We start from the raw sequence: 6,065 nt of genomic DNA, 5'->3' as shown, positions 1-6,065 counted from the left end.
TTTACTAGCCTTGTAATTTTTCATTCTGGAGGTGGAGGAGTTTGTCCCTAGCGTTGGCTGTCCTGTGAATGGTTTTAATAGCCTTGTAATTTTTCATTCTGAAGGCGGAGGAGTTTGTCCCTAGCGTTGGCTGTCCTGAGAATGGTTTTACTTGCCTTGTCATTTTTCATTCCGGAGGTGGAGCAGTTGGTCCCCAACTTTGGCTGTCCTGAGAATGGTTTTACTAGCCTTGTAATTTTTCATTCTGAAGGCGAAGTAGCTTGTCCCTAGCGTTGGCTGTCCTGAGAATGGTTTTACTAGCCTTGTAATTTTTCATTCTGAAGGCAGAGGAGCTTGTCCCTAGCGTTGGCTGTCCTGAGAATGGTTTTACTAGCCTTGTAATTTTTCATTCTGGAGGTGGAGGAGTTTGTCCCTAGCGTTGGCTGTCCTGAGAATGGTTTTACTTGCCTTGTCATTTTTCATTCCGGAGGTGGAGCAGTTGGTCCCCAACTTTGGCTGTCCTGAGAATGGTTTTACTAGCCTTGTAATTTTTCATTCTGAAGGCGAAGGAGCTTGTCCCTAGCGTTGGCTGTCCTGAGAATGGTTTTACTAGCCTTGTAATTTTTCATTCTGAAGGCAGAGGAGCTTGTCCCTAGCGTTGGCTGTCCTGAGAATGGTTTTACTAGCCTTGTAATTTTTCATTCTGAAGGCGAAGGAGCTTGTCCCTAGCGTTGGCTGTCCTGAGAATGGTTTTACTAGCCTTGTAATTTTTCATTCTGAAGGCGAAGGAGCTTGTCCTTAGCGTTGGCTGTCCTGAGAATGGTTTTACTAGCCTTGTAGACTTTCGTTCGAGAGGCGGGGGAGTTGGCCCGCAACGTTGGCTGTCCTGAGAATGGTTTTACTAGCCTTGTAATTTTTCATTCTGAAGGCGGAGGAGTTTGTCCCTAGCGTTGGCTGTCCTGAGAATGGTTTTACTAGCCTTGTAGACTTTCGTTCGAGAGGCGGAGGAGTTGGCCCGCAACGTTGGCTGTCCTGAGAATGGTTTTACTAGCCTTTTAGTTCTTCGTTCGAGAGGCGGAGGAGTTGGCCCGCAACGTCGGCTGTCCTGAGAATGGTTTTCCATTCTCCTGCAATAAGGCGAATGCTGGGACGGTTCCTATTATAGGCCACAGCCGCCAATCCCCTCACCTTCTCCGCAAATAGCTTCAACAATGCAAACCTCCGTAGGCTTAGAGACAGCGTTACCATGTAAGAGGCCCCCGCCGTACCATACCCTAGTACGGAATTATAGATTTTACACCCCCTCTCTCCCCCGCTAATCAAGTACTAGAAATAACTACAGACAATAATACACCGTACAAGGAATTTTTAAAATGACTGTATTCAGAATTAGATAAATTTTCCAATTCATCAATCATAGAAGTTTTCAATTCACTTTGACGGAAGCGAATTCGTCGATCATATCTTTCATCTGCGCTTCTCAAACCTGGAACTGCCCTAAACACAGATCAGTGGTGATTGATTGATTGATTGACTGATTGACTGATACTGTACCCTGCGTGAGGTAGCGGAGGCTGATTTGGACCTCAACAGCTCTGCCATCAGCCGTCATTGGTGGGCCAGGCGTCACTGAAGAGGCGTACTAGGGAAATGAGGAGTGAGGTAGTTTCCCGTTTGTTTTCCTCACTGAACCAGAAGATGCTATTACATCTCAGTCTGTCAAGCCCACTGAAATTCCCGCACCAACCGACCCTATGAGCAACATTTTCACACCATTTATAACAGGGACTGGCTGCATAAGGAATGCCATTACTAGCACAGTCACTTTTCATGTCAAAGCCAAGGATGAGACTGAGACAGGTCAATGAAAGCAACACATTTGTTCTAGCCCACACCAGAAGGCTTAGTGAACTGTACACACTAGGTCTTGCCAGCAAAGGCATAGCTTTTTCATATAAGAGCAGAATCAATAAGAAACCGTCATTCTATACTTTCCACGCGCGCCGACTTGGGGTAATTATTGGGGGGGGGGGGAGGGCATGATTAACATGAACACAGGCATATGAAGTAACAATATTCACAAACAAACAGAACAATAATAGAGCTTGTTTCTCAAATACATTTTTGAACGATTCTAATGTACAGAGTTTTCAGTAATATTCATAAGTAAACAGAATAAATTGATTCATAAATATTTAGAAGGAATGCTTTGTGCACGAAGCTATCAAAAGTAATCAAATGTTTAAAAAAATAGAACTTGCTTCATAAATACATTTTCTTAGTAAATCCCCTATTCCTGTATATTATGTTTCATGATACGAAATGTGAAATGCTCTACCACCAGAGGTACAGCCTGAACAGTCTCCATTGGGAAATGTAGTTCTCTGAAGGAATGCACGCTTTCTAATCTCGTTTCTACCGAGCTCGATAGCTGTAGTCGCTTAAGGGCGGCCAGTATTCGGGAGATAGTGGGTTCGAACCCTACTCTCGGCAGCCCTGAAGATGGTTTTCCATGATTTCCCATTTTCACACCAGGCCTTAATTAAGGCCACGGCCGCTTCCTTCCCAGACCTATCCCTTTCCTGTCCCATCGTCGCCATAAGACCTACCTGTGTCGGTGCGACGTAAAGCCAATAGCAAAAAAAAAAATCTCATTTCTTGATATAAAACCATCTCCAGATTTAACACCTTAGCAGTCTTCGAAGACTTACGTTTTAAGAGGACTTAACAGATTGACAAATATAGTGTAACTGTACCATACACCAGCCTAGAACTATGCGGTGGAAAACAACGCTTACTAATCCAAGGGGTGCATTAGACCGGTAGCGCTGAATAACATGCTGCGAACGACCGTCCGGTTGTTACCTCTTCATATTCTGACGTAACCTGCCCGCTGGCAGTAGTGCGCCTGTGAAAATCAGTTGGTAGACATCCCATTCATGAGTTGTGCATGCGGGACATTTATAAGTAGAAAGTACGGCGTTCGGGAACCAGCTGGTATAGAGTCATTCTATTGGGGACTTAACACCGCCAAATATCTTAGGTCTATTGAAACCAACAGAAGAATATAAATTATGAATGAATAAGGAAATATAGCAGAAACAATCAAAAGGAGATTGCTATTTTTAGGACATATCTACAGAATTGATGATAACAGATTGACAAAACATATATTCAAGTACCTTTGGGAGAAAAAGTCAACAACGACCTTTATACAAGATGTCAAAGAAGGATTGAAAAAGCACATAAATTACGAGAAAAAATTAGAGAAAGGGAGATTTAAAAAAAAAATTTAAGAATGACAAATTCCATAAAAGAAAGAAAGAAAGAAAGAAAGAAAGAAAGAAAGAAAGAAAGAAAAGGAAACCCGGTCCAAAGTGGTCTGAGGAGAGAAGTATAAAGCATAGTGCAATGATGAAGGAATACTGCAAAGAGTGGAAGAGGACATAACAAGGAAAAAGAATTGAAATTGACATATGGTCCATAGCAGTCGTCATCGTAAATAATAATAATAATAATAATAAAGTGAAGAAAAATTTGAAAATAAACAACATAATGGGAGAGGTAGCAACAGAGAGGGAGAGAGAGAGAGAGATTTTTAGAAATAAAATGTTAAAAATGAAAGGATTCATAGGTCGGGAGGGAAAGAAAACAGGCTCAAAATGGTCGAAGGAGAGGAAAATGAGACATAGTGAGCAGATGAAGAAGTATTGGAGGAACCAGAATAAACAACAAAGGATGAAGCATTGAAATTGTCACGTGGTTTTTAGAGGACCCTAACAGAGAAATAACAATAATAACAATAGGAATTTAAGTACTTAGGTGAATGGATGACTGAACATGGCAATGAAAATAAATCAGTAGCTTCAAAAATTCAGAAAAATGGAAGTTGCTTTTCAGCATACAAAGAATATTTATTTATACTTGTCGTGGAACAGTAAAATTCGTCAATACTTAACAGTGATCAAACCTGAAACTCTTTATGCTACAGAAACGCTCAATTTACACAATAAAACCTTGAAGGAACAATATTAGATATTAAAGAAAGGAAAAATCATGAGAAAATTCTTAGGACCCAGAATTAAAAGTGGAATATATTACCCTAATTCCAACTTCGAAATATGTTTAAACATATCTAAACTTACTGAAACAATGAGAATGTGACGAATTCAATTTTTAAGCCATTTGGAAAGAATTAATTACAACAGACTTATTTATCGAATACACAAATTTCTGCCAATCAAACATACGAGATAAAATTGGTATAAGCATGTAGAGAAAGACCTCACTGAATTAGGATCACCAAATCAGCAGGAGAGAAATGTAATCAAGGAAAATCGTTCACACAAGGGGACTTGAGCAAGACGGGAAGAAACCAACACGACGTACCTGGTCGGAGGAACAGAATAATAATAATAATAATAATAATAATAATAATAATAATAATAATAATAATAATAATCATCATCATCATCATGAAATGAAATGGGGAATGGCTTTTAGTGCCGCGAGTATCCGAGGACAAGTTCGGTTCGCCAGGTGCAGGTCTTTTGATTTGACACCCCTAGGCGACCTGCGCGTCGTGATGAGGATGAAATGATGATGAAGACGACACATACACTCAGCCCCCGTGCCAGCGGAATCAAGAAATTATGGTTAAAATTTCCGACCCTGCCGGGAATCGAACCCAGAACCCCCGCGACCAAAGGCCAGCAAGTTAACCATTTAGCCATGGAGACGTAGATAATAATAATAAAAATGCCGGGCTGAGTGGCTCAGACGGTTGAGGCGCTGGCCTTCTGACCCCAACTTGGCAGGTTCGATCCTGGCTCAGTCCGGTGGTATTTGAAGGTGTCAAATACGTCAGCCTCGTGTCGGTAGATTTACTGGCACGTAAAAGAACTCCTGCGGGACAAAATTCCGGCACCTCAGCGTCTCCGAAAACCGTAAAAGAGTAGTTAGTGGGACGTAAAGCAAATAACATTAGTAATAATAATAATAATAATAATAATAATAAATGAAGGTACTATCCCAGAGGAGGCACTCGCGCCATTATCACAACCAGCACTACGCATGTTTAATTAAAAACATGTTAGAAATTAACGAATGTACCTTTCCAAGATAAAATGTTCGTTTAAATCTTATTCAAAAGAAAAACTAACATGGTCCAGAAAATTCTTAAAAACAATGTGTAATTTGGGAATTGATTTCACCTAAACGGTACAACTTTGCTAAATTCTTTAAATTACCATCAAGAAGCACACTGAATCACTAAGTAGGGGATACATAATAATGTGAAACACTTGTTAAAGCCAGGCTTCAAGTTGAACGGGAATGACTGAATGAAGTTGAAATAATGTGTTCTCAAATGATTAATTAGATGTCAACCAAACAGTAGCTGCAGTTCGATAAGAAGGTGGATACATTTGTTCGCAGCCAAAGAATAGCTTAGATGTGAACACAGATCCGATGACCTAGCTATTCTTCGAAATGCAAGAGAAAATAGGACTGTACTTGCGAACCATTTATTGTGAAAAAAAATCATCAGCCTGTTTCCAGTCATTCGACCGGTTCGGGAATGGAATGAATGAAGCCCCATCTAGCGACGAGGATAGAAATTGTGCCGGCTGTCAAAGCCTGGGGAATCATTAATGACTGACAGATGAAATGAAATGATATTGGGGAGTGTTGCTGGAATGAAAGATGACAGAGAAAACCGCAGTACCCAGAAAAAAAACCTGTCCCACTTTCACTTTCTCTAGCACAAATCTCACATGGAGTGACCGGGATTTGAACTAAGAAACCCAGCGGTGAGAGGCCGGCGCGCTGCCGCCTGAGCCACGGAGGCCCCGATCATTTATTGTGCTTCCAGATAAATGACTTATAAAGCAATTAGCGGACCCGAGATCCATGAACCGTAAGTCAATACGGTAACCAACCAACACATTATTATTATTATTATTATTATTATTATTATTATTATTATTATTATTATTATTATTATTATTATTATTATTATTATTATTATTATTATTATTATTGTACCAGGTGGTACACCTCCACGCCGCTAATTTAAAATGTGCGCC

General features: G+C 40.5%; 1 protein-coding gene across 3 annotated transcripts in view; it reads left to right on the top strand.

Moving 5' to 3' along the window:
* The window catches only part of LOC136881759 (alpha-tocopherol transfer protein-like), a 212,260-nt gene that overhangs the window by 156,833 nt on the left and 49,362 nt on the right, over positions 1 to 6,065 (top strand). The window lies entirely within an intron of this gene.

This window comes from Anabrus simplex, chromosome 10, assembly GCF_040414725.1.
Source record: "Anabrus simplex isolate iqAnaSimp1 chromosome 10, ASM4041472v1, whole genome shotgun sequence".
In the NCBI taxonomy this organism is placed as follows: Eukaryota; Metazoa; Arthropoda; class Insecta; order Orthoptera; family Tettigoniidae; genus Anabrus; species Anabrus simplex.
This window is presented reverse-complemented; position numbering and strand designations above follow the sequence as displayed.